Source organism: Astyanax mexicanus, chromosome 10 (assembly GCF_023375975.1).
Source record: "Astyanax mexicanus isolate ESR-SI-001 chromosome 10, AstMex3_surface, whole genome shotgun sequence".
NCBI lineage: Eukaryota > Metazoa > Chordata > Actinopteri > Characiformes > Acestrorhamphidae > Astyanax > Astyanax mexicanus.
This window is the reverse complement of record NC_064417.1, coordinates 5867377-5894711: the sequence shown is the minus strand read 5'-3', so window position 1 is coordinate 5894711 and position 27335 is coordinate 5867377. Positions and strand designations below refer to the sequence as shown.

At 36.7% G+C, this 27335-nt stretch overlaps 1 protein-coding gene across 1 annotated transcript in view; it reads right to left on the bottom strand.

Annotated features, from left to right (window-relative positions):
- wt1a (WT1 transcription factor a) overlaps positions 1 to 27335 on the bottom strand; it is a 331319-nt gene that overhangs the window by 159843 nt on the left and 144141 nt on the right. The gene's annotated exons all lie outside the window — the stretch shown is intronic.

The following is a 27335-nucleotide window of genomic DNA, read 5'->3' as shown; positions in this document are numbered from 1 at the left end:
CTCTCTCTTGCTCTCTCCGTCTCTCTCTCTCTGTCATCATGAAAAGCAGTGTCTCCTCCTCTCCTCTGTCCTCGTCTCCTCTTTGCAATTACCCCTCGGTGCTTCTGTATGCATTCGAGCGCCTCTGAAAAGGGTCCACTTTTCTTCCCTTTTCAAGCTATATTTCATTGTTGATGCCAGTGGGCTGTGTCTATTTATTTAGAGGGTAATTGGGGATAGAAACAAGGAGCTGCTGAAGTGCGTCCACTTATCTCGCTCCTTCTTTTCGCGGCCGCCCGAGCATCTCGGTGGGCCGGGCGGAAAAGAAAGGTGCCCATAATGTGTGTTTTGTGCGCAGGTACACAAACACAATCCCGCGTCGCTGGCGTTATTGTCCGCGCCGCTGTTTGAATCTGCCTCCCTTGTTCGGAAAGGCCCCTCCCTCCCTTTCGCACAGTATAATCTAATGATTTCTCTTATTTAACACTGTCGCAGAAAGCAAGGAAATCGGCCATTTATAATTTACATGTCATTTGCTGCCTCATATTGTGTGAAATTTAATTACCGGGCCGCTGTGATTGTGGCCCGTCTCTGGCGAGGCGCACAATGCGGCATTGATGTGAGCCGAGCGGCCGCTCCGATCCCTCTCTTTGCCTTTCCCCTTTTTTCCTTTTTTCCTTTTTCATCTCTTCACCTTCTGCTGTAACCATCAAGCACCCCCTCCCCTACAACCCAGCCCCCCCCCCTCCCTCCGCAATCCCGTCCCTCCTTTCACGCCTTTGTGAGGAAAATGAGAGAAGTTGACCCCTCATTTTCATTTAAAAATCCGAGGGGACGTCATATAAAAGATTCCTTTCCTTTAGAAGCCATTTCTTTCAGCGCATCGCAAAGAATAAACTGATATTTTTCTGTTGGGGGGGGGCTTGGATTTGTAAGAGGGGGAGTGCATATTTGGCAGAAAGTGAATATTTTTAATAGGTTTGTTAAAAATTGTAAAAACTCTCAAAAAAGGAGCATTAGCATAAGCGCTAATAGTCACAGGTGGTTCAGGCTGGCCTGTCTGTCCCCTGCATTGTAGCCTGTGATCACTAAACATCAATTGCATTTCAGTCTTCCTCAGCAAAACAACTTTGTCTCTCTGTGTGTGTGTGTGTGTGTGTACAGGCGAGCGAGGGGAGGGGGCTCGTTCTAAAAGGGGAGGGTTTCTTTTCAGCGCTGGCCTGTGGAATCTCTAATGGCGTATTATTCAACATTTTAGTCAGTTTCTGAAAGTTTCCTTTAAATCAAAGGCGCCGCCGCTCGGTAATTGCAGGCTGCTCTGCCTCCTGCGGAGCGATTCGTATGACTGTAATCCTCCTGACAACGCCGGCTCTGCTCCGAGCTGGCAGCCGGCCTGGTTCTCAGCCCAGCACCGGAGTCGGAATTAAGAGGATGAAGAGGATAATTATTAGATTCAGAAACAGTTTCACATCAAAAAAGGAAAAAAGAAAATGTTGTTATTCACAGCTATGAGATGTGCTCACGCCTCTGGATTGAAAAGACAAGCCTCTGATCGATGACTTTCTGCATCTGCTGTTGAAAAAAAAAATGCTCTACTTTGTTTTTTTTAAATAGTAGATAATATTAGCCTGCTTTAAAAACACAGAGACAAACAGCTTAATTGATTTTTCTGAATTGTTTTTTCCCCAGTGAAAAAAAATTTAGCTTACTAGTGACTTCAGGTGCAGTTGGGTTGAACATTGCAGATGGTTTTGGTTTTAATCTTTAGTATAATGTGTAAATCCATGAGGCATATTTAAATCAAGCAAGATTTAGAAATATAAGTCTTATGACTGCAATTATGAGAGATGTATATACAGGGGTTGGACAATAAAACTGAAACACCTGTCATTTTAGTGTGGGATGTTTCATGGCTAAATTGGAGCAGCCTGGTGGCCAATCTTCATTAATTGCACATTATTGCACCAATAAGAGCAGAGTGTGAAGGTTCAATTAGCAGGGTAAGAGCACAGTTTTGCTCAAAATATCGCAATGAACACAACATTATGGGAGACATACTAGAGTTCAAAAGAGAAGAAATTGTTGGTGCACGTCTTGCTGGCGCATCTGTGACCAAGACAGCAAGTCTTTGTGATGCATCAAGAGCCACGGCATCCAGGGTAATGTCAGCATACCACCAAGAAGGACCAACCCCATCCAACAGGATTAACTGTGGACGCTGTAAGAGGAAGCTGTCTGAAAGGGATGTTCGGGTGGTAAACTGGATTGTATCCAAAAAGCATAAAACCACGGCTGATCAAATCACGGCAGAATTCAATGTGCACCTCAACTCTCCTGTTTCCACCAGAGCTGTCCATCACCACAATAAATTATCGTGGTCTAAAGCCAGGTGTTTCAGTTTCATCGCCTGTATATCTAAAGTAAAATAAATAAAATACTGGACAGATATAATTGTGTGTGTGTGTGTGTGTAGTACAGTTAAATGTTAAACACAGAGAAGTTCCGCTGCACTCTTCCTCTGGGTGCTGTAATAAGCAGTTGTACTTCACTGTGTGTTTGAGTGAACAGACAGGGCCGAGCGCTTCCCTCTGCCGCCGGCCTCCGTTTATCCTCCTCTTACCTCAGCGGTGTGCATCCCAGCCCAGACCGCGCCGCTTACACTCACACAAGCACCTCACCAGCTGCTGCAGGCCGCAGTCAAGAGCTACTTAGCATAACACTTGATCCTTTTGGAGAGCATATAAAATTAACACCGCTGTTGCCAGCGTAGCCATCTTCAAAGCAACAGCTGTTCAGGAGAGCAGAACGAGAGATGGAGAGAGAGGAAATCTAGTAAAATCTGTACATTAAACTGTTTTTAGACTTAAATTTGATATTTTAATTTTTTATAGATTTATAGCAGCTTTACAGGAATCTAGTATTAACATAAAAAATCAACAAAACCAGACCAGGCTGTTTGTACAGGTGAGCTCTGACTTTGTCGTGTTGGTATCTTAACAGCGCAGCACTTTGTGCGTCTCAGCAGAGGATACTGACCTGCACCAAGGTAAGCCAGCAGCTAATTTAAGGCAGCAGTAATGTTATGTAAAAGCTGGATTTGGGTGCTGCAGTGCATCTGTGTGATGGGAATGGGCTCTAACTGTTGTCATGGTTTTACTCAGTCAGTGGCACACCTGTGTTTCCCGCCGCTAAGATAGAAACACTTCAGAAATTTACCTGAACACACCTCACTTCCAGACCACCACTCCCATCAGTGTAGATTTATTCCTAAACTTCGACACTATTTTAATGGGCAGGCACAAGGTGTGAAAACAGACTGTTGGCATTAATAATAATTGCCTTAATTATCTGGGTAATAAATCAGGTTAAACTGCACCTGAACAGCCATTTAGCTCAAATATGAGGAGTGTATTTGATAATAAGGTCGTTGGGTCAAACCAAATGTTTCGGAATTCGTTTGCAACCAGACTGAGACCACACCTCTCGCAGTTTTGTTGTAGTTGCTGAAACAAACTGCACCAAGGGTGCAAATGAACCAGAGTTGTTTTAACATGACCAAATAGTGCTGTTGTAAAAACACCCTAAAAACATATAAAAATATTACTTGTACTTTAAAATTGGTTTGATATCCAGTTGTTGGCAACATAAAATGTTCAGATATTGATAAAGCTGCTAGTATATAAGTATGGTAAGGTACTAAATGCAGGTTAAACATCATGTTGGTTGAGGAAATGTTCGCTATCTTCACCTTAATAAACTAACTACTTAACTGCTCTATGGTCTTCTTCAATATCTCTTAGTAGTAAACTTGTTTTTAAATATTATAGTTGTAGGAAAGTAAACTTCACTGGAACTCAGCTGGAAGCTCATAAAGCCACCAGTTTACCCATCTTGACCTCAGTGCTGTGGCCTCAACCATGTGCCTCAGCTTGCAGGCTTGGTAATTACCAGTCTGAATGAGCAACACCTTACTCACTGTTCCCAAAAATCCCCCCTCGTACCGCTAAGCTGAGTGGGTTTTAGTCATCAGAGTGAAAAGTGGGCTTCACTTCTATTCTTAAACTGACTTGAGTTAATCACAGCCGCATTATTAGGGGACATTATCCATAGAGGCATTCTGCAATAAAAAAAAAAAGCTTATCATGATTCAATTCAATATGAATAATAGCTAATTGTTAAAAAAGCAGATACTCTCTTGCAGTAGAGTATCTGAAGATTATTCCATTAAACAGTTGAAACTGTGAGCAGGGCAATAGAAACATAGTTCAAATACCTTATCAAATACAGTGTTACATTTTTTGTAAATATATATCTCACTTGCAATTTGCGCATTTTCTGTTCCACCTTAAATGCGGCAACAGTTTTTCAACAGTATTTTCTGACTCTGACATTGCGTGTGAGTGTTTATAAATCACAGCTAAGTGTATATTTACACTATCTACACTGTTGTTGTGTTATTGAGTAATTATAATAATACAAATTATGTAATTTTCAGGCTAATTCTTTATGTAAAAACTAATATTTTTTAATAATGGTAGATTGTGTGTTCCTTATACAGTTACATTAGTACAAAGAAATTTTTTTTTAAAAGATACTGGGAATCACTTTTTTCTTTTTCCCTCTTTTTATCCCATTAATAATTGTTTAATCCACAAAAAAAAATTGACAGAATAATCGATTAGCAAAATGATTGCCCTGTTTGCGAGTTAATTGTACAGTGGTACCTGAAAGTACCTGAAAGTACCCGAAACCTTAAATAATCAGGTCAAGGGCAGACGTTTTCATTAATTTTGCCATTTTAAAAAACTAAAAATTAAAAATGTATGTATTGAACACTTTATATTTTTAATATCCCTGCTGGTTTGACTTGTGTGGTGTTCGGGTCTGTGGGACCCGTTTTCATTTTTCATCAAATGATACTAAAAAAATATTTTTCAAACTCATTGGCATTGGCTCATTTTTTGTGAAAAACATATATCAAAACACATTTTCGATAAACACACACTGTACACCCCCCCCCACACACACATTTATATTACATACAGTATGTTTGGCCAAGGGCTAATAAACATTGCTTCATTTGTAAATTTGAAACTAAACAAATTTTCTACTCATATCTTCAGTTTAATTCATTTTCTTTTACATTTTATTAAAAAACTAATAAAAAAAGAGTAGCACTTTTTGAAAGAAATGTAACATAAGAAAGGTAAAGGGCAAATATTAACCATGTAAGCTGTTTATATTGCTTGCAATTTAGGTGAAGCAAGCATGTGTAAAGCATTTTAATGTAAAATTGCTTAATTTTGCTGAATTAAATACAAGTAACAAAGTAAACGAGTAACAAAAATATGAACACCACACAAGGGTTAACACAACACGTCTCTCCATTCAGAGTGGTCCAGTTGTTTGAAGCCCCTCTCTTCTGTTTCGGTGCTAACAGACATGGCTCCTCCTACAAAAAAGTGGTACAGTGACCCCGGCATGACCCCTGCCTCTGATAAACAGAGCTGTGCTCTTCAGTGGAGCTGCTGGGGAAGTAACAGTGTGTGTGTATGTGTGTGTGTGTGTGTGTGTGTGTGTGTTTGAATGTGTGTGTGTGTGTGTGTGTGTACTGGGGATTTGTTGGGTTATCATCACCAACGGGATCTGCAGTCACGTCCAGGCATGGAGCTGTTTGTAAAAGCTGTCACTGCAGCGCCGGCTTCTGTTCTGAGCCCGGGATAAATAAAACATCTGTCTGATGCATCTTCATATTGTCTCAGACACGAATAATAGTGATAAAGTGAAAGAAAAAGGCCACACTGACGCAGCAAACATCAGGGCTTTTTTGGGTTGTGGTGTGAAAACGAGCCATGAGCTTGTCATGTGCCACTAGCTGCCAGAGGTTTGTTAAAATGAATCAACATCCAAGTGACTCCAAAGCCAAACCATAGCTAGAGCACTGTGTTCGTGTCTCATCCAATAGGAGCTTCTGAAACAATAGGGCGAAAGTATGAAAAATAAAGTATAAAATACAGTGGTATGCACAAGTTTGGGTGCCAATGGTTGTTTACACTGACAAGTTGATAATGAAGTGTGACCTCAGGGGGCAGCTTGGGAATAGCAACACTCTCCCTGCTAATAAATTGCAGAGGTGTTAAAACAAACATATGATTTGATTTTAATGAAATAGAGTACAGTACAGTACCATTTAAACGTTTGGCACATTTTCATTATTAAAATATTTTAAACTGTCTGCATTGTAGATTAATATTCTTTAATATAGTCATCCAAGCTATGCAGAAAAAATGCATGAAATTATTTAGTAAACAAAAAAAAGTGTTAAATAAACCAGAATATGTTTTATATTTGTGTACTAGATTCTTCAAATTAGATTTCACAGCTTTGCACATCTTGGCTGGATTTTCTCAGTCAGCTTTATGAGGTAGTGTAACCTGGAATTCAGGCTTTCAGTTAACAGCTGTGTTGAACTTATCAAGAGTTATTTACTTGAATTTCTTGTCTCTCAATGTTTATGTTTGAGAGCATCAGTTATAAAGTTGTGAGGAGGTAGAGTTACAGGTATACAGTGAATAGCTCCATTTGAGTAATGTTCTAATCTACATTATGACAAGAATTACTCAGCTAAGTAAAGAAAAAAATAATTTAAGAAATGAAGATCCACTAATAAAAGACCACCAAAACTTTTATGATGAAACTGGCACTCATCAGGTCTGCCCTAGGACGGGAAGACCCAGTGAGTTACCAGCCTCAGAAACCGCAAGTTAACAGCTCCCCAGATAAGAGCACCTAAATGCTTCACAAAGTATTTTGGTTTGTTTAACACTTTAACACAATTTACTACATAATTCCTTATGTGTTCCTTCATAGTCTGCATCACTTTAATATTTATTTACTATGTAGGAAAAAAGTCTTGCAAAAAAAAAAAAAAAAACATAGAGTCAGGTTTTCATTTACACTGGAAGGGACTAATTCTGTGGCAAGAAAATTAAACTTTTGGGACTTTTGGAGGTTCTAGATATATCATTGACTTTAAATAAGATTAGCACTTGTTAGCACTATAAATGTGACATTTACAAGCGTAAATAAAAATGTGGGCAGCACGGTGACTTCACCTCCCAGCACTGGGATCTTAGGTTCAAATCCCTACCTGGTTGGAGTTTCCATGTCTCCCTGTATCTGTATGGGTTTCCTCCTCCCACAGTCCAAAAACATAGAGATCAGAAAAATGACCCAGTCCTCCAGGTGGACGGTTGTTTCCGGTTGAGAGTAAGCTGTGCGCTATTGGCTGCCGCTTCTCAACGGTGTGTGGACGAGTGCTGAGTGTAAATACTTGTGTAAAAATGTGATTGTAAAGTGTTCTTGGGTTTCTAGAAAAGTGCTATGTAAGTGTAACTTTGTTAATCTGTCCATAAATATTATTGCTGACATACAAAATTTAACTTTTTAAATTTTGCTTTTTTTTCTCAGATTTGCCACTTTTTTGGCAAAATATGAATCTGGCAGGTTGTTATTTACACTGTATCAAAATGTAACGTTATATAAAACAAAATAAATACTACAAAATGACTTATATTCAGTTTATATTCCACTGAAACCTCTGAATGATCTGACCTGTGTAAAGTTGCCATTTTTGAGTTTTTTGTGATATGTTTAATATGTTTAATTAATAACTGTCAAAAAAGTGAACATGCACCAGCCTAACCTATTGTTTTGTTTACTAAGATTTCTAAGATATTAGAAATCACAAAATTAAATAAAAAAATTTAAATTAGTCAATTTTTCTTTTCTTATTTTGATATTTGTCGTCCGAACTTTAGCCTCGCACTGTGAAGAGGTGTGAAGAGGGTGGGAGGGCCATGACTTTGGTCCCACACTTAATCACACACTTAATGCAGCTCATCTTCCCACGTGTTCACACTGGCCTTTGAAACCGCAGTGTTTGAGCCAGATCAAGCTCTAGTGTAAACATGTTTTCTCAGCTTAAAGCAGATACTATACACCAGACTGCATCCATGAACGCTGCACATTACCAACCAAACAAGCTCAGAGTGCCTCGTGTAACCAATCCCGTCTCATCTCGCTCCTGTGTGTCACTCTTAGGTTGTCAGACCCCAGTGGTGACCTCATAAACATTAGATTAGCATTGTGTTTTACGCCTAATTAACCCCAGACCCACGTCTGCAGGGTAGATTCACACACACACACACACACACACACACACACACACACACACACACACACACACACAGTGCCATCAATCAGAAGGTTTGTGACTCGGAGTGTCTGTTGCAACTTAGCGGCGCTGTCATCAAAAGCTGTGTTCCTGTTGCTTTTACAACCCTCCCATCGCATGTTTAACATACATTAGCATTTAGCGCACTGCTACGTTAATATTCGCAGTGAAGTGATGAATATTCATTTTTTTCATGAACAAACGCTTGTTAATATTCATGTATTCCGTCAGGGATCTGCCCATGTCTGCTCCTTGTGGTCATCAGGCCTGGACTGAAGCCTCCTCATGTTCACTGCGTATCAATTTCTCTTATGATAATAACTGGATTTTGGTCCTTTTATTTTAATGCAGAGTGTATTTGGTGAGACAGTGTATAAGTGAATTATTTTCCAAAATGTGTGTGTGTGTGTGTGTGTGTGTGTGTGTATATGAGTGTGTGTGTGTGTGTGTCTGACGGGGGGTGTAATCACCCTTCAGATATGTTGTCACAGTACATGCTGTTTTAGCATTTGCAGGGCCAGGATATTTAATGTGAAGGCAGCACTTAAACACGTTTCCCCATGCTGTGAGTGTGTGTGTGTGTGCGTGCATGTGTGTGTGCGCACGCTTCTGCCCCTGGGCCAGGCTGCACTCTCCTCAAATATTTAACACACACTGGCCTTTCTGCACCCGGACACACACCAGCACATCAGGGCCCCCAGTGTGCATCGGTCAGTACACACACACACACACACACACACACAAACACAAGCACACTCTGTTGAATACATATACATAAATTACATGTAAAAAAAAAAAAAAATCAGTTAATATTTATAAACTCAAAATTATAATTTTTTTAAATTATTTTTTTACGGATTGAAGCTGTATAAAAAAATAAAAATGAATTTAGTTTCATAAACATTTTTTTTGTGACATTTTTTTGTGACATTTATGTAAAGAAGCTTTCAAACCTTTCAAATTTAAGGCTCCTGGTCTGTTCACATGGACAATTCTAACCAGACACCACCAGTCACAATCATTACCACCCACTGCTCTGTCTGCTGTGAGTGGTAATGCTTTCTATTTCATACAGTGCATTTCCAGTACATAAGTGATACTGTGGGTTGAGGGAAGTCCAGTGCCTACCTAACTTTGGAATTAAAATGTCTATACTGGCCAGTTTTCACTCACTCATCTCCCTCACCACTTATATTTGTGTATATGCAGGTGTAAGGTAACACTTCATGATCAATCCTATCCATCCTGCTCTGTGTTGGGGTCTTGGGTTCAAGTCCCTATCTGGATGGAGTTCACAGGTGGGTTTAGGTACTTTACAGAATGACTAAATTTGTGCTGTGGTCCTGATAACCCCAATTTTTACCACTTTATAAAAAGCTTTTAGTTTCTTTACAGGGAATTTCTAATTTCAAATAAAACCAGTCTACAGTCACACAGAAGAAGTACAAGTGGCAGAGATCTGATTCTATTTAATTGACCTATGTATATTATACTATATTATCTATATTATTAGATGTTTATTTCCCTTCTCCTTGCCATAAAAGTTGCATAAAAGATTTGTATTGCTCCTTATTGGATTTCTATCAGATTTTAATAGCATATATTGAAGTGAAACAATTTGGAATAGAATAAATCAGATTAAATGTGTCTTTTTTTTTTGTTCACACTGCCACACAAATACTAACACATCTGTGTCACATAAGACGAAAAAGATTGTATGTAGGTAACCTTTACTTCCTGTGAATTCATAGCATTTGTGGCAGAATGGCTGAATGTAGCTGAAATCAGTCAAATATGTTAAGAGTGTAGGTTCTGCTCAGTTGGTGGATAAAGAGCGAACCATCTCAATTTGTTGCCTATAGAACTCTTTTAAGTGCTTCTCCGAAACAGCTGCTGTGTCCTGGACTCAGGTGAAGGGTGCAAATCCATTGAAAAGTCCCAGAACAATGTGCCGTAACCTTAGATGACTTGGGACTTACAGAGAAGGAGTGATTTTGAGTTCCTTAACAATGGGGTTGAATTTCAGTCCGGGATAATTAACGAACAGAGGTGACTGGTTTAGGATCAGGCGTTGGATTGCTGAGGAACGGGTTTTCCTGTCCTTCAAAGGAAATAGTAGTTGCTGTGCAGATGTCCTGTAGATTTCGGTGAAAAGCAGCGCGATTCAAACGCACAGAAACACAAAACTGAAATCAGATTCAAACCTGGTATGAAAATCCTTCCTTTATTGCCCTCGTTTTCAAGCCCTAACTTGCCTTTTATGTCAGGTTTCACCATCCAAGCATGTCTGAAAGTAGGATGAAAATTATTTGACTTCACCTCTGGGCTGTTTATCAGCGAGCGAACTGACCCTGTCATTTTTGACGTTTTTTTTTTACAGCACCTTACGGAATGTTTTTCTACACTTTTCGTTATTCCTGTGGCTTCTTCCCCGAGCTCGCTTATTGAAAAAGTGTGTGAAAAAGCTCCCAGGAAAAAGTGTCAAGCTGAATTAGCACCTAATGCTTGTGTCATTAGCAGCCCTCGACAGAGCGCTGGAATTCCTTTGATGCCTTTCTTATGGCGAGGGCTATTTTGCTAATCTCTGTTTGGGGAAATTATGGTATTTAGGTCACAAATGATTCCCTCGCACTAGTGATATAAACACAGCTAAACCGCCACTAAGATGGATCTCCCTCTCCGCTTGCTGCTTTGCTTACACGCAAACCTGCACCGTTCTCGCTCCGCCACTGTGTTTTTTTGGGGGGGGATTTGGGTATGGCATGACCAAAACACGTGCTCATGGCACTGTACTGCTCAGTAATCCCAGCGCTAGTACACCAGCGGTGCTTTCCAGAGTGTGGGAGGGAGAAAGAAAAGAGAAAGGAAGTGGAGATCTGATCCCAGAAACACACACGTTGATGTAACAGAGTTGAGGTTGAGGAAATGAGCACTTTAGTGTGGTTTTCTGAGGTAAATCAGCTAGCATCAGGCGCTAACATTTTTTGTCAAAGTCGGAAAATTCTAGCTAGTAACTATGCTAGCTATTGTCCAATCCTCAATACTACGCATTGTGTGTCATAGTTAATGCCATAGAAAAGGCGTGGTAAAACAATACAAGCAAGGCGAGTGTTTGATGAGGTAATGCTAACTAGCACTGCAAAATATTCCAAATCCCTATAAGGAGCGGAAAAAAACATTTTTGTCACCTTTTTGTTCATTTTTTTAGCCCTTGGTTCAAAATTGTCAGAAGTGTTTACATTGATTACTCAGGTAGAATTAGAAATGAGCACTTTGGTGCAGTTTTCTGAGGTAAATCAGCTAGCATCAGGCGCTAACATTTTTTTGTCAAAGTCAGGAAATGCTAGCTAGTAAATATGCTAGCTAGTTTCAAGTTGTTCTAGCTTTGTCCAATCCTCAATAATAAACTTTGTGTGTCGTAGTTAACGTCATAGTAAAGGCACGCTAGAATTATATGAGCAAACCGAGTGTTTGATGAGATGATGCTAAATAGCACTACAAAATATTCCAGATCCATAATGAGCGGAAAACCTTTTTGTCATTTTTTGTTCATTTTTTAGCCCTTGATTCAAAATTGTCCAAAGTGTTTACATTGATTACTCAGGTAGAAGTATGGATACTAGGGTTTAAAATACTTCTGTAGAAGCTTTTTACTCAAGTATAAGTGTTAAAATAAAAATAAAAAAGCTTTGGCTGCACCACAGGATCCTATAGTGCACAACCTCACATTTTTAAAAAGCCATAATGGCTATAACATTTAAGCAAACCGGCTGCCTTAAAAAAGTTAAGTAAACTCAACTTATCTGGTCTTACAGTATAACAAAAATAAAAAAGTTAAATCAACTTCCCATTTAGTTGTAATAACTTGATGTTTTAAGTTATGCTAACTTAAGTTTTCCTTACTTTAAGTTTTCTTACATTTTTTTTTTTTTACTTTTTCAAGGCAACCAGTTTCCTCAATTTTTGTTTAAGTAAATTTAACTTATCTGGTCTTACAGTTTGGTGCAAAAATTGACTGGATCTTAGTTAGACTGAAAATAAATAGAAACAGTGTAAATGATGTTTTTATTTCAGGGTGTGGTTTTTTTCAGTGTTGGGCACCCCTGGTTGTTTGTGTGTGTATGTGAAGGTCTGGCATGCTGCCTGCTGGCTGACGGGCTCTGGCTCCGGCCGAGTCCAGAGGGCCGCTCTCTGTCTGTCTCTGCAGCAGGGGAGTCCACACACACTCCAAACACAGGAGACGGACAGAGGAGTTCAGACTACAGCGCCTTTCCATCTGCTGCACACAGATCTGTGTAATTCACTTTTATTTATGTGTGTGTGTGTGGTAAGTATCTATATAAATGGTTCAGACTGTTTTTGAGAATAAATGTCTACATAAAGGTATAATTTTTTTTTTTGTCAACCAGGAGTTTTAATGATTAGTGATTATTAAACCCATTAATTTACATTTGATCTGTATCCAAAGGAGTATTATTCAGAAATGACATGGTAACAGACCAAAATAATAATATACAATGTATAAGGTGATTTATACTATACTATGATGATCTACGGCATCACAGCCGTGATGTTATTTCGCGATAACACACTCCCTCTCGTGTTCTATTGCTTAATTAATAAATACGTAGTTACATTTTATTCATTTGATTATTAAAGTACATTTAAGTAATAACCAACATGATAGTTTCTTTAATAAAGCCTGTGTGAGGGGATTCTATGTGAAATTTCCTACATGGAACTCTACATGAAGATTCTGACATCCCAGTTCAAACAAAATATAGCATTAATTTTTTATTCAGATGAAACCTATTGTTTCCCAGATGAATATTACATATTTTTAATTCTATATGTTGTATGTGTGTCTACTCTTACTGCATTTCTCCATCTCTCAGAGCTTTGGGGCAGCCACTGTACCATCCACTGTACCATCTTTAGCCTCCCTATTCGCAAAAGCCTGGCCTCACTCTGCTGTAATCACCCTGAGGATTTGTGAATGGAAGAACAATATGATTAAACACATTCCCCACCCCAACCCCCCAAAATATTACTCAAATCCTCTCACCTCTTTCACATAATGAAATCATCATGGATGGGAGGGCATTGTCCAAGGTCACCATCTCACTAACAGTGCACATACAGCTGCTCTTTCAGCAGGCTTGATCAGCATCACTTCTTTATAGACCTTCTGTTGGTAAACTTCAGTATTGAGGTCCACAATAAGGTGTAAGAATATGTCACAGATTTGTTTATTTAGTGAGTATAAAGATACAGTAGACTTCAATTCTGTAGTTCTATTTTTCAGGCTATAAGGTGCACTTAAAATCCTTTAATTTTCCCTAATACTACTCCAGTACCAGGGCTGGAGTAGCATTAGCATTAGCCGCTAACCATTATTTCCCTGTTCAGAGGTGAGTGTGATAGCCTGTAGGCCTGTAGCCTGCTGCTACCCTTGGCTTGCACTGCTGGAGCAGCATTAGAATTAGCCGCTAACCATGCTAGCTCTTTCCTCATTCACAGGCGAGTATCGGACTGTAGCCTGCTGCTGCTAACCCCAGCTAACACTGCTGGAGCAGCTTTAGCATTACCTGCAAACTATGCTAATTCTTTCGTCGTTCAGACCTGAGTATATCAGACTGTAGCCTGCTGCTAACCTCAGCTAGCACTGCTGGAGCAGCATAAGCATTAGCCACTATCCACTCTAGCTCTTTCTTCATAGAGAGGGGGGTATATTGGACTGTAACCTGCGTATATACTAGTTTATTAGTGTTAAAACAAGCTAAATGGGACGAACCACTAGCTAGTGGCAAGACCTGCTGTAATAGAAGTTCCTTAAAGTATCTCTGTATGGTGTGCCCTAATCCAGTCCACCCTGTGTATAAAAATAGACCAGAAAATAGACGATCACTGATAGTGCGCCTTATAATCTGGTGCGAAAAATACAGCATATGAATTGTCCTTGCCCACTTTACCCTTAAATATACCTTGATGATGCACATTTAGAGAATCTGAAACATCTGCTGATGACCAATTTGCGTTAACCATACTCTAGCCATCATTAGTTCACTATTTGACCACAGAATTACTCTTGATTGGACATTTTTGAGTTAGTAATAGTTGCTCAACGAATGGTATGCATTTTTACTCTAATAAAATAGCTTGGTTACTTTTACTAAACTTTTAGTTAGACTGATAGTATTAGGAGTGTTTCTGTTATGAACATACTTGTTAAAACAAATTTTAAGTTAGATTTGAAACTCTTACAAAATATTAATGCTTTTAGCTGTAGGCTCAAGCAAACAGTATCTCAGAAAAGTGAGTATACCCTTTAATGTTTTTGCAAATATTTGATTATATCTCTTCTATTGTCAATGTTATTTTTTTTTTTTTGTGTTTGAGTTTTCTCAACTCTCCACAGATCTTAATATCATTAATATTTACTGTCACTTTAAATTAGAAGTCATGCCAACGTATTGCTCTTTACTGTTCCCCGTGGTCTAGCACATGATCTCTCATGAACATCAACAGTCAGTAGGTCAGGAGTGCATGTGGTCGCCAGCAGTGGATCAGGAGTCCGGAAGAGCCTCTCAGTTAAAGCGCATGAGCACTGGAGTGTACTTTAAACTCTGGAGTGTGCTCCACTCAGTGGAGGTTAGTCCTGCTGGGTCATTAGAACAGAGATGACCATGAGCACGTGGCCTCAAGAGCTCTTGTGCTGGAGAGGGAGGAACGGCGGTGGGAAGGATGGATGAAGAGGTGCTTACTGCAAATTAGAGCCGTCGGTGTGAAACACCGTAGACCTGAATACACACAAACACACACACACACACACAACTCCACAATGGATTGTTCCTGAAGTACCTCAAGTGATCAGCTCAAGTCCCACTCCAGTGAAGCCCCTCTTAACCCTGTGTAATGTGTTCTACATTAGCCGGTGGGAATTCACTAGGCCAGATTCATTGGCTGTGGGACGAGAGCACAGCCTCTGGGTATGTTAGTGCTGTGGTCAATCGCTTCATCAGCCCTTAATTTCTCTCTTATATCAAATGTAATTAAGTAGCTAACACATGCATGCTTTCTGAGGAGTGCTACTGCAGTTTTGCACAGGAGCTACCACTTTAATGCTGTGGGAGCTAGTGTATATACCAATTAGCACTGAACATACTGATACTGTACCTTTGTACAGTGTTGAGTATTGTGCCAGTTAATACAGACAGAAAGTATGGTTTTTCATCTGCTATTTTATTTTTTTTTTTCATTTTAATCATATATCAATATTTCCTTTAGCCTCTTATCATGTTTAAAATACAACAAATATACACTGTTTAGGCACCTAAGTGCCGTATTTAAAATTATTTCTCTCAGCATTCAGAGAGGTTTTTCTGTAGAAAAACTACATCACATACAAATACAGTAAAAAGGTAACTATAATATTTATCTATATCTTGAAAAAGTAGTTGAAACTCTATATTTGTCTTCAGAGACTTTTAAGACTTTCTTATACATTGCTTCTTTTAACATCAAGAGTAGTTAAACTCACTTGCATTATTTATTTATTTTACTTTAAAGTTTAGAAATACAGGAAAAAAACTGTGCTTAATTTGTGGCCCTCAGAATTAGTGAAAAGGCTGCAAGGGCTGAAAGTATAAAGTTTAGACCAAAAGTAATTTTTTTTCAAAGGTAGGAATCATCATCTCAAGAGCTTGGCTTGAAGACAGCCGCATTGCATTGTATAGAGTAGTGCATCTCAGAAAATATGAACATCATTGAAAAGTTACTTTATTTCAGTAGTTCAGTTCAAAATGTGAAACTCATATATTATTAACATATATATATATATATATATATTAACAAAGTTATCTATTTTAAACATTTATTTATTTTATTGTTGATGATTATGACAATGAAAAAAACAAACATTCAGTGTTTTTAGAAAATTAGAATATTATGTAAGACCAACTGGTACTTTTGTCAGTGTGAACAGTGTGCTTAGCAAGTCCTGCTGGAAAATGAAATCTGCATCTCCATAAAGGTTTTCAGCATTTTTTCAGAGGGAAGCATGAAGTGCTGTAAGATTTTGTGGGAAAACAAAACTGCACTGACTTTAGACTTGATAATAAAACACAGTGGATCAACACCAGCAGATATCAGACATGTCTCTCCAAACCATCACTGATTGTGGAAAATTCACACTAAACCTCAAGCAGTTTGGACTGTGTGTCTCTCCACTCTTCCTCCAGACTCTGATCTCTTGATTTTTCTAAATGAAATGTAAAATTTACTCATGATCAGTGATGGTTTGGAGAGACATGTCATCTGCTGGTGTTGATCCACTGTGTTATAAAATGTATGAGTTTCACATTTTAAACTAAACATACAATAGAAGTTTTATGGATTAGATGGTTTTTTCGTATCCTTAGATGGAAGAGTAATCGTCCAGTGTTTTTTTATTTTATCCTTTTTTCGTATCCTCTTTTCTCTCTCTGCAAACACACACATACATATATGCATACACACACACATATTCTCTTTCTCTCTCTCTCTCTCTCTCTCTCTCATTCTCTCATGGCCTCTCTCACCTCTACCACTCCTCTTTTCCTTAGTGGCTGCCAGGTGGGCTGATTTAAATAATGTAACACAGGATAGAGAGAGAGAGAGAGAGAGAGAGAGAGAGAGAGAGAGGAGAGTGAGGGACAGGGATGAATGTATGAAACTTGTAATGCTGGTTTTTGAAGATGACGCTGCGTTTGCTTGGCTCTTTTCTCCCTCATTTCCTTTGTGTGTGTCATTTCAGCCACAGCTGCATTAACTCCATTGTAGGGCTGAGCAGAGCCGCCGCCTCTCCGAGAGGAGTGTGGAATTATAGCAGCGCAGCATCTGCAGCCAACAACACAGACAACACTGCACTGCGTAATTGTGTCCTGTCATATTTAAATGCTCGCCTGCTCTGGAGAAAGGGCGTCCACTCGCTCTGAACGTCTCTCTCTCTCTCTTTCTCTCTTTCATTCCCATTCTCTTTCACTTTCTATGTCTCTTTCTCATTTTACTACTCTTTTTTATTTTACTTTCTCCATTGTATCTTCTTTTATTTTCTAAAATTAACATTCATTATCTCTCTTTCTCTCTCTCTCTCTCTCTCTCTCTCTCTATCTATCTCTTGCTCATTGCTTACTGTGTCCTTTCTGTCCTTTCTGTCTTTTATTTGTCTCCATTTTTTATCTCATTTGTTATGTACATTCCTTGTTTTGTACCTTCACTTTTTCATCCCTCTCTCTGTCTCTCTCAGTTTTTATTTGTTTGTTTTTTCTTTCCTTTTACTCCATCCATCGTTCATTTTTGTGGCCTTTCTATCTTTCATTTTTTCATTATTGTTCTGCTAATTCTTTTCTAAATTCCTTTTTTTTTCACTTTTTCTCCTCATTGTGTCTTTGTCCTCTCTGTTACTCTGTCCTTCTCTTTTGCTCTCTCTCCCTCTATCTCTCTCTCTCTCTCTCTCTCATTCTTATTCTCTCTCACTTTCTATATCTCTCATTTTAGCATTCTTTTTTATTTTTCTAAAATTAACATTCATTATCTCTCTTGCACTCTTTCTTTCTATCTATCTATCTATCTATCTATCTATCTATCTATCTATCTATCTATCTATCTATCTATCTATCTATCTATCTATCTATCTATCTATCTATCTATCATTGCTTACTGTGTCCTTTCTGTCTTTTATTTGTCTCTGTTTTTTATCTCATTTGTTTTGTACATTCCTTGTTTTGTACCTTCACTTTTTCATCCCTCTCTCTCTCTCTCAGTTTTTATTTGTTTGTTTTTCCTTTTCTTTTATTTTTTTTTACTTTTTTTTACTCCATCCATCGTTCATTTTTGTGGCCTTTCTATCCTTCGTTTTTTCATTATTCTTCTGCTAATTCTTTTCTAAATTCCTTATTCTTTTCCTCTTTCTCCTCATTGTGTCTTTGTCCTCTCTTTTACTCTGTCCTTCTCTGTTGCTCTCTCTCTCCCTCTCTCTCTTTCTCTCTCTCTCTCTCTCAAATAAGAGAGCTCTTTTTTTATTTGTCTTTTCCTTTTCTTTATTTTCTTTGCCTCTTCTCTACCTTCCATATCCCCTTTTTTCTCTCACACATACTTACCTTTTTCTACCCTCTCTCCTCCCTTACATATTCTCTCTCTCTTGCTCATGTCTTTCATTTTTCTCTATATTTCTGCTGATTCTTTTTCTACTTTCCTTATCCTTCTTGCTCTTCTTCCTTGTCTCTTTATCGCTCTCTGTCCCTCTCTGTTTTTCTCAATTTCTCTCTCTTGTTTGTTTGTCTTTTCCTTTTCTTTATTTTCTTTGCTTCTTTCTCTACCTACCTTATTCCTTATTTCTCTGTCACACATATTTTTTTATATTCTCTCTCTCTCTCTCTCTCTCTCTCTCTCTCTCTCTCTCTCTCTCTCCATCTCTCTCCCGCTGTAGAAACAATGCTTGGCCCCCAGACTTGTCAGATACAGTGAGATGTTTGAGCAAACCGGCTGTGGCAGAATCCAGTAAAAGCTCGGCGGCTGCAGCCTGGAAGCACCTGGCTCTGCTCGGCTGCTTTTTAACCCTTTCATACACCACCGCTCAGATAAAAGAAAACCCCTCTGCTAAACAAACATATCAGTAAAAATTCCTTTAAACACAGTTTTGTTTGTTTTTCACCAGTTTTTGATGGCTTAACTATTTTTTTTTTTCATAAATACATTTTTTTGTAGTTGTGTGTGAAAAACCTTTTAAATGGTTAAAGAATTTGATTTAAAGGTTCAGCAATACTTCATTGGAGACTACCTACTTAGAGGCATTCTAACACATATACTTTAATACTTATAAAAAAAAGCTTGTGACAGTACTTGCTGCTTGACAAAATAGGTTTTATAAAATCAACCTGTGTTGATGATATATTGACACGACTATCTGACAGTAAGCTATCACATCATGTGAGAGACTGTGGTTCCATTCCCTATTTGGGTGACTGGATGCTGCGCTACACCAGTAAAAGTTTTTGGGCAAGACTCCTAACTCCACATAAGACTCCTCCTCTGTAATAGAAATAACCATGTAAGTTTCTCTGGATGAGAGCGTGAGCTAAATGCTGTAAAGGTAAAGGATATATTATGGATTTAAAACACTATACATACATTTCCCCTGTTATAAATTGTATCTGTGAAGACTCAGCAGTGTCACCAGGGCAATGTTCACCTGATAGGAAGTCTGATAAGAATTAGGATACATTTCAGTTCTTTAAATGGTTTTAAGGCCTTCAAACTTCATAAGTGGCAGCAATTTCCCCCTTATGACATCATCATAAAAGAGAATTTCTCAGACTCAGGCTCTAATGCTATATATAACTGTTTTCCCTGTCTTACACCATGTTGAATATGTTATAAATATGATTTTAAAATAATAGCTATGCGAAATCCAAATTAAAAAAATGTATTATGTTCCAGGTTTTGGTTTAAGTTAGATAAAAACCTGATGAATATTAAAATGGTGCTTTATAAATGCATTATTTGCTACTAATTTACACACATTTATTTTACAAAAATGGTTCCTATAATGGAAACAAAATGTTTCTTGTATTAAATAACTTATTGAAACCTTTTTTGAGATTTTTGTAAGATTTTTTTTGTTTCTTTGCTTGTTTGTTTGTTTCAAGTATTAAAGGTCCAGTCTTTGTGTTTATGTTTATATGTGAAATCTGGACGTGAACTTCCCCAAACCAACATGGCTGTCATCCTTTAAAGGTAGCATTTGTAAGGCCTGTCTCCGAGTGTTTGTTTTGGGATCACCCGATCTTGCTCACTTCAATCTCCTCTCCACGTTTCCGCACTTTGTTTCACATTTTATCAGACCTTTGCTCGGCGTCTCGTTCCCACCTTCCGACAACACATACACCCGAATCAGGTCAGGAGCGAGCACCCGTCTGCACGGAAGAGACACGTTCGGAGGTTTCCGTATCGGTGTGTTTTTAAAACGCGGCCGCTCGGCGAGGTGAACACGCGTCCCGTCGTTCCGCTTCTCCCGCGCCGTGCTCTCCGGGGTGAAGGGAATGTTCTCTGACAGGGCTCTACCTGACCAGCTTTCATGCATGGCTAGGCCCTGCACGCCGTGTTTTTACCGTGCGCTGCGCCGTGGAAGGCGGCCGCGCTCCTCCGCTGTTTTCGCTCCGGCTTTTTCTCACCTTTGAGTCAGTCATGCACGACGATACCTATCCATTACTCTAAAACCTATCGGCTCGTGGCCGCTCTACGAGAAGGATCAACAGATGCTATGTTTTATGACATTGTCCCTTTTAACTCGGACACGGTGCTGAACGGCCGCGCTCTAGTCCTGACATGTTGTTTGGAAGCAGGCATGGAGCTTCTGGGTCCTGTTTGCTGTTCTATGCTGTCTTTGGTGTTGGATGCACAGAGAATTACGTCCACAGTAAACCCACAATTTGTTTGATTTGAACTAATAAATTAATTAACTTTTTGTTTTACAGTATGTGAAACGTTATATTCTTATATAAACATCACTCCACCACTTTAAAATGAGCATTTCACTAATAAGTAAACCCTAATGAGTTAAGTCTACTCAAATCATTTGAGGTAATTCATTGCCTCAAATGAATTAAGTTTTCAAAACTCAAGTACTTAACCCTCAAAAGTGGTGTACGTAAAGCTTAACTTTTTAAAATCAAGTAACTATTGCATAACCCGTCAATCTTACTGGTTTAAGTGTGAAGCAATGATTGCATTAAGTTTTTTTCACTCAACATACACATATTGTAGTTGTTTTATGGCCTAAATTAAAGGGGCACCACTAAAAAAAATAAAAATAAACTATAACATCAAAGTTAAGCTGAATTAACATTAATTCTCTTATCGAGATGCAGCAGACAAAACAAGCTTACGTTAGTAGTCTTTTCTCAAAATCAATTAGCTATGGAGTGAACAGTATTAAGAGCACAACCAACACAGGGTTACTGCAGCTCAGAAAATGACACTGCTTGTTCTTACAGCCTATAACACAGAGACCAAGAAGTTAATCATACTATATATAAACTACAAGTTTTCCTAAAGTAGCCCAGGTGAAATCACTACACACTGATGGTGAGTGTCAGAAACTGTTGGACACACCCAGTATGCAAATAGATTCTGCCGGAAGCCAATGGAAAAGAAACTGCCAATGGCACCAAACTAAACTCAGTTATTATAAGTTGGTTCAACTCAATAATCACAGCTTAAATGTATACTGTCACCGGCAGTTTCTTTTCCCTTGGCTTCTTGCACCGTCTTTTTGCATTCTGGGTGCGTGCCCAGTTTCTGACATTCACCGTTGATGTGTAGTCATTCCCTCCAGCTACCTTAGTAAACTTATAGAAAATATAATTTTATTAACTATCTGGCCTCGGTATTGCAGGCTGTAAAACCAAGCAATGTTTGCTAATCAGCTAGCTGTGTATTGGCAGTGTGCTTTATACTGTTCAGTCTAATTTCTTTCTACGTAAAATGTTCTTTAATTCAATCTAAAAGAAGACTAAATACAAATCTTTTTTTAATCACCTGACCACAAAGTTTGTGGTAGAATTATTGTGCAAAGCAAATAATATAATAAAAAAAAAACAAGTTTTAAGTTCAGTGAACTCAAGTTCACAGTAAACATTTTCCTCAACCAGTTTCCTCAAATTATTTAAGTAAATTCAACTTATCCAGACTTACAGTGTGGACACTACAGGGGTCCTCCTACACAGATCCCTCTCCTGTAGAAATGTGTATGACCTATTTACGCTGATATTAATTCAATGCACTTTCTTCCAGCAGAAGCTCAGATATGAAGCACAGACATATATTGTGACAATTTATATTTTAAAGTTCAATAAAATGTAGATTCTAAGGTGTATGTTTCATGTTAAAGCAGCAGTCTGTATTTTGGAAATTGGGGATTTAGAGACCTCTCTGGAGAGAATGTGTAATTGCAGTGAGGATGCAGAAGAGCACTTTAAAAAGTTTTTTTTTTTGTGTTGTGATGTGGCCTGTTTTGCTGCATTTGCTTAGATAACCTGTAAACAATGCTGGACTTCTTTTTCCAAAGCTGTGCATGTGCCTAAGTCTAAGTATATAAAGATATAAAGTGGCCAAAGAAAAGAAAAGAAAAATTAAGATTTGTGCTAAAGAAACCCTCAGCCATACATGAATTAGCATAGAAAATGAATGGGGGTCCTTTTTGAACCATGTTGTGCATTAAAGGGGTAGTAATACAGTGTTTTACATAAAAAGTAGAAAAATAAAAAATAAAATAAAGATGTATAATGATCAAAAACAAGTTATTTAAGAAATACCTTAAATTGTCAATGATGACCAAATTAATTTGTAGCTAATATATATCATGGAAACCCTCTGCCATACATAAAGTTACATAGAAAATGAATGTGGGTCATTTTTGTCCCATGTAAGGGTTTCCTGTGTATTAAAAGGGGGTGTGCATATATTGTGCATTAAAGGAAAAATCATAAGAACTGGCACTTTAAAGAAGGTATTATTATAAGAAGGGTTAATTGAGCAAGTATAGAACGTGTATAGAACACATAAAAAAATCCTAAGATTTAAAACTCAATATAAAAGGTTCCAAAGAATTGGATGGTTCTTTATGATTTAACCAATTGCATCATTCAAGGGACTCTTTGCACCACCTCAATTTTTATGAGAAAAAAAATATAATTTCACAATGGGACCCAGCCTTGCATGCACAGAAATTATGAAGTGCAACTTTATGATGATTTCTCTTTTTTAAACTCCCATTCACTTCATTATTCAGTGTAAGTGTTAAATTAGCTTGAGTGGAATGGTCCTGCAAGCAAGCATCCAATAAAAGATGCAATAAAAAGGAAATTCTCCCACAAGGGATGTTTAAAAGCCAACTGTGATTGCTTAGATGAGCTCTACATTTTTCTGCAGAGTTCAACATTTTTGGAAGAATTTTGGTTGATCAAACATTTAAACTTTTAAAAAGCTTTTGGGGATGCAAATTAAAGAGGTTTGTGCATTTCTTAGTTCAAGTTTGGCTTAAAGAGTATAGGAAACACGACAGTGATAAAAACGGAAAGGGATAGATCTGCTCGAAATTTTGTTTACAGCATATTTAACAAAAGTAAATGTGGTGACTCGAGATTAAACTGCAGGAAACATGGGTATAAATACAACTCTGGAAAAAAAATTAAGAGATCACTTCAGTTTCTGAATCAGTTTCTCTGATTTATAGGTACATGTTTGAATAAAATGAATATTGTTGTTTTATTCTATAAACTACAGACAATATTTCTCCCAAATTTCAAATAGAAATATTGTAATTTAGAGCATTTATTTGCAGAAAATGAGAAATAGCTGAAACAACAAAATAAAGATGCCGAGCTTTCAGACTTCAAATAATGCAAAGAAAACAAGTTCATATTCATAAAGTTCAGAAATCAATATTTGGTGGAATAACCCTGTTTTTTTTAATCACAGTTTTCATGCACTTCTTGGCATGTTCTCCTCCACCAGTCTTACACACTGCTTTTGGATAACTTTATGCCGCTCCTGGTGCAACAATTCAAGCAGTTCAGCTTGGTTTGATGGTTTGTGATCATCCACCCTCCTCTTGATTATATTCCAGAAAAATTAAAAAAGAAACTCATCATTTTAAGTGGTCTCTTAATTTTTTTTCCCAGAGCTGTATTTGTAAGTAAGTCTATTTTGGGATTAAGAGAAACATAAATTGGGAGTCAAAATTAGAACTACAGACAGGAATGGGTTCATTGTGAATACATTGAAAAAGTATGACTGTAGCGTGGGATTATGTTTTCCTTCAAAGCCTGTTATGCAATATTGATGCACAATTACATAAAATCCATTAAAATCCTGTGCTTCCTTTACGGGTGAAAATTACAATTATGTTTCTTAGTTTTAAGTTCTGAGTTTTGCTTAGAAATACTGTTAAACTGTTTCTATCTCATTCAACAAAACAAACTTGGTCCCATTTTTCCACAGATATATCTTAGCGTAAAACTTTTGTTTCTCTAACTTTTTGCTTAATCAACTTGCTAAAAATAGTCATTCAAACATTTGTACTTTATACAGTTTGGAGCCTGGAGCCTGTTATGCAATAATGATGTACAATCACATAAAAGAATAGTAAAAAAAATCCTTTAAAACATAATTCGAATTTGGTCGAAAGTGTCATACTAAATATGGTGATAATAGATTAAAATGCAAAAAAGGGAGAAAAAAAACAAAGAAATCCAAAAATAAGTCAATTTAAATCTGAAAAACGAAATTTGAAGAAAAAAAATATTAAAAAATACAGTGAATGTAGTAAATCATAGGGATTTTGTTTTTCTTTGAAAAAAAGATGTTATGCAATAATGATGTACACTTACTTTAAAGGATAGCGAAAATTCTGTAAAAAGAAATGGAATTTGGTCCAAAGTGTCATACCAAATATGGTGAGTGTATATTAAAATTAAAAAAAAAGAAAGGGAGAAAAGATAAAAAACATAGAAATCAAAAAAAAAAAGTCAATTTAAATCTAAAAAACGAAATTTGAAGAAGAAAAAACAAAAATACTATGAATATAGTAAATCAGAGGGACTTTCTTTTTCTTTAAAAAACATGTTATGCAATAATGATGTAAAATGACATATAGTAATAATGAAAATTCTATAAAACGCTATTGGAATTTGCTCAAAAGGGTCATACTAAATATGGTGATTGTAGATTAAAATGCAAGTAAACAAATAAGTCAATTTAAATGTAAAATGCAAAATTTGAAGGAACAAAAACGTAGAATGTAGAAAATCAGAGGGATTTGTTTTTTTTTTTTTAAATAGTATGCAATAATTATGTAAAATTACATATTAATAGAGAAAATTCTATAAAACAGAATTGGAATATGGTCAAAAGTGTCATACTAAATATGGTGATTGTACATTAAAATGCAAGTAAGCAAAAATGTCCATTAAAATCTAAAAACAGCAATTTGATGAAAAAAAAAATACCATGAATTTAGCAAATCAGAGGGATTTAGTTTTTCTTTGAATAAAAAAAATGTTATGCAATAATGATGTACAGTTATATAAAAGAATAGGCAATGGAATTTGATTAAAAGTGTCTTACCAAATATGGTGATTATATGATAGATTAAAATGCAAGTAAGGATATAAGATAATTTAAATCTAAAAACAAAAACATGAAGAAGAAAAAAACATTAAATACCATGAATGTAGTAAAAATCGGAGGGATTTTAGTTTTTAAAAAGTGTAATTTTGGTGATTAAGTGGACTCTACTGTAAATCCGTCTAATATGGAAAACAGTGTACTGAATTTATTTAAGCAGGAACTGGAGAAGAAGACAGGAACTTGGAGTCCTGTGCTGTTTGTGTTGTTAAGTAAACACGTTTAAGGTCGTCCCCTAGACTACACAAATTGTTATCGAATGTGGCATTTTCCTCTAGTGAGGATTTTAATGTCCATTATGCTGCCAGAACCAGTCTCGGTGGGCAGAAGAGCAGGCCAGTGGTGAGCAGAGATACAGATCCCTCAGGGGCCAATCTTTCTCTCTGCCCCAACTCCCCCCCCCCCCCCCCCCACACACTTCTCTCAGACTAATAATTCTGCCAAAATAAGACATTTTCTGCTGAAGACGTTCTTTGCATGTACTATCTTGAGAACTGTGTGCACTCAAACTTTAGGAAAACTGTTTTTTTTTTGTAGTACACAGCCAGTTTTTCTTGAGTTAAATCAATACTATATGTGTTAAATTCAATTCCCACCATATGTGTTGACTATAGTTTAGCAATACTGTTAAACTGTTAAAAAAAAAAAAAAAAAAAAAAAATATATATATATATATATATATATATATATATATATATATATATATATATATAGCTCACTCAACAAAAAAAAACAACATGTATAAGTCAATTTACGTCTAAAAATATCAATTTGAAGAAAAAAAAAACGTAAAATACCACGAATTAAGCAAATCAGAGGGATTTAGTTTTTTTTTTTTTTGAAAACATTTTGTGCAATAATGATGTCAATTATGTTAAAAGAATAGTAAAAATTCTATAAAACGGAATTGGAATATGGTCTAAAGTGTCATAATAAATATAGTGATTGCAGATTTAAATGCAAGGAAGGGAGAAAAACATAGAAATCTAAAAAAAAAAAACTAAAATCAGCAATTTAAAGAAAATAAAAGGTGAAATACCAAGAATGTAGTAAACCAGAGGGATTTTTTTTTAAAGATGTTATGCAATAGTGATGCACAATTACATATAAGAATAGTGAAAATTATATAAAATGGAATTGGAATTTGGACAAAAGCGTCATATAAGCGTGTTAAGTTAATGTTGTGAATGTTAAATTTGAACACTTGCAGTATTATTTTAACACGGATCCAGTAAATTTTAACACTGACTAAATGTTCTGTGTAGATTTTTTTTTTCTTAGTTATTTTGTGGTTTTGCTGAATTTGTATAAAGTTTGGGTGAAATATGGTTAAAATTTAAAAAAAAAAAATAATAATAATAAAAAAAATCATGTATGTCCTGGTGGTAGAACTGGTAGCATAATCACAATTCATAAGATGCACTGCTGTGTTTTTGTAATTGTATTTTTTGTATTTTGTTTTTAAATAAATAAAAAGATATCTATGATAAATACTTATTTTTTGTTCTGTAATGAAAGTTTTCTTTTTTATCTTGTTTACTTATACAGTTCAAATAATAATAACAAAGATAAAAATGAAAAATTGTAAAAAATATTTTTACATTTGTACATTTTATTTGACTTAATCAGTTAATCAGTGCATTTGCTTTTTTTTGTTTCAAAGCTTTTTCAAGATACAGTTTTAAAACTCTAAAGTTTATTTTATTCATGAATGATGTAAAAATATGTTTAATTTTCCCCTCACAAGTTGAAGAAGACAAAAGTAATTAGATAATAAGTTGATAAATAAAACAAATAGAAGTTTAAGCTTATGAGCTTAGATACAAGCTTGTGTAGAAGGTTCTAACAACTGAATCAGTATGATTACATATAATTCTGGGAATTGTCTTTTGTA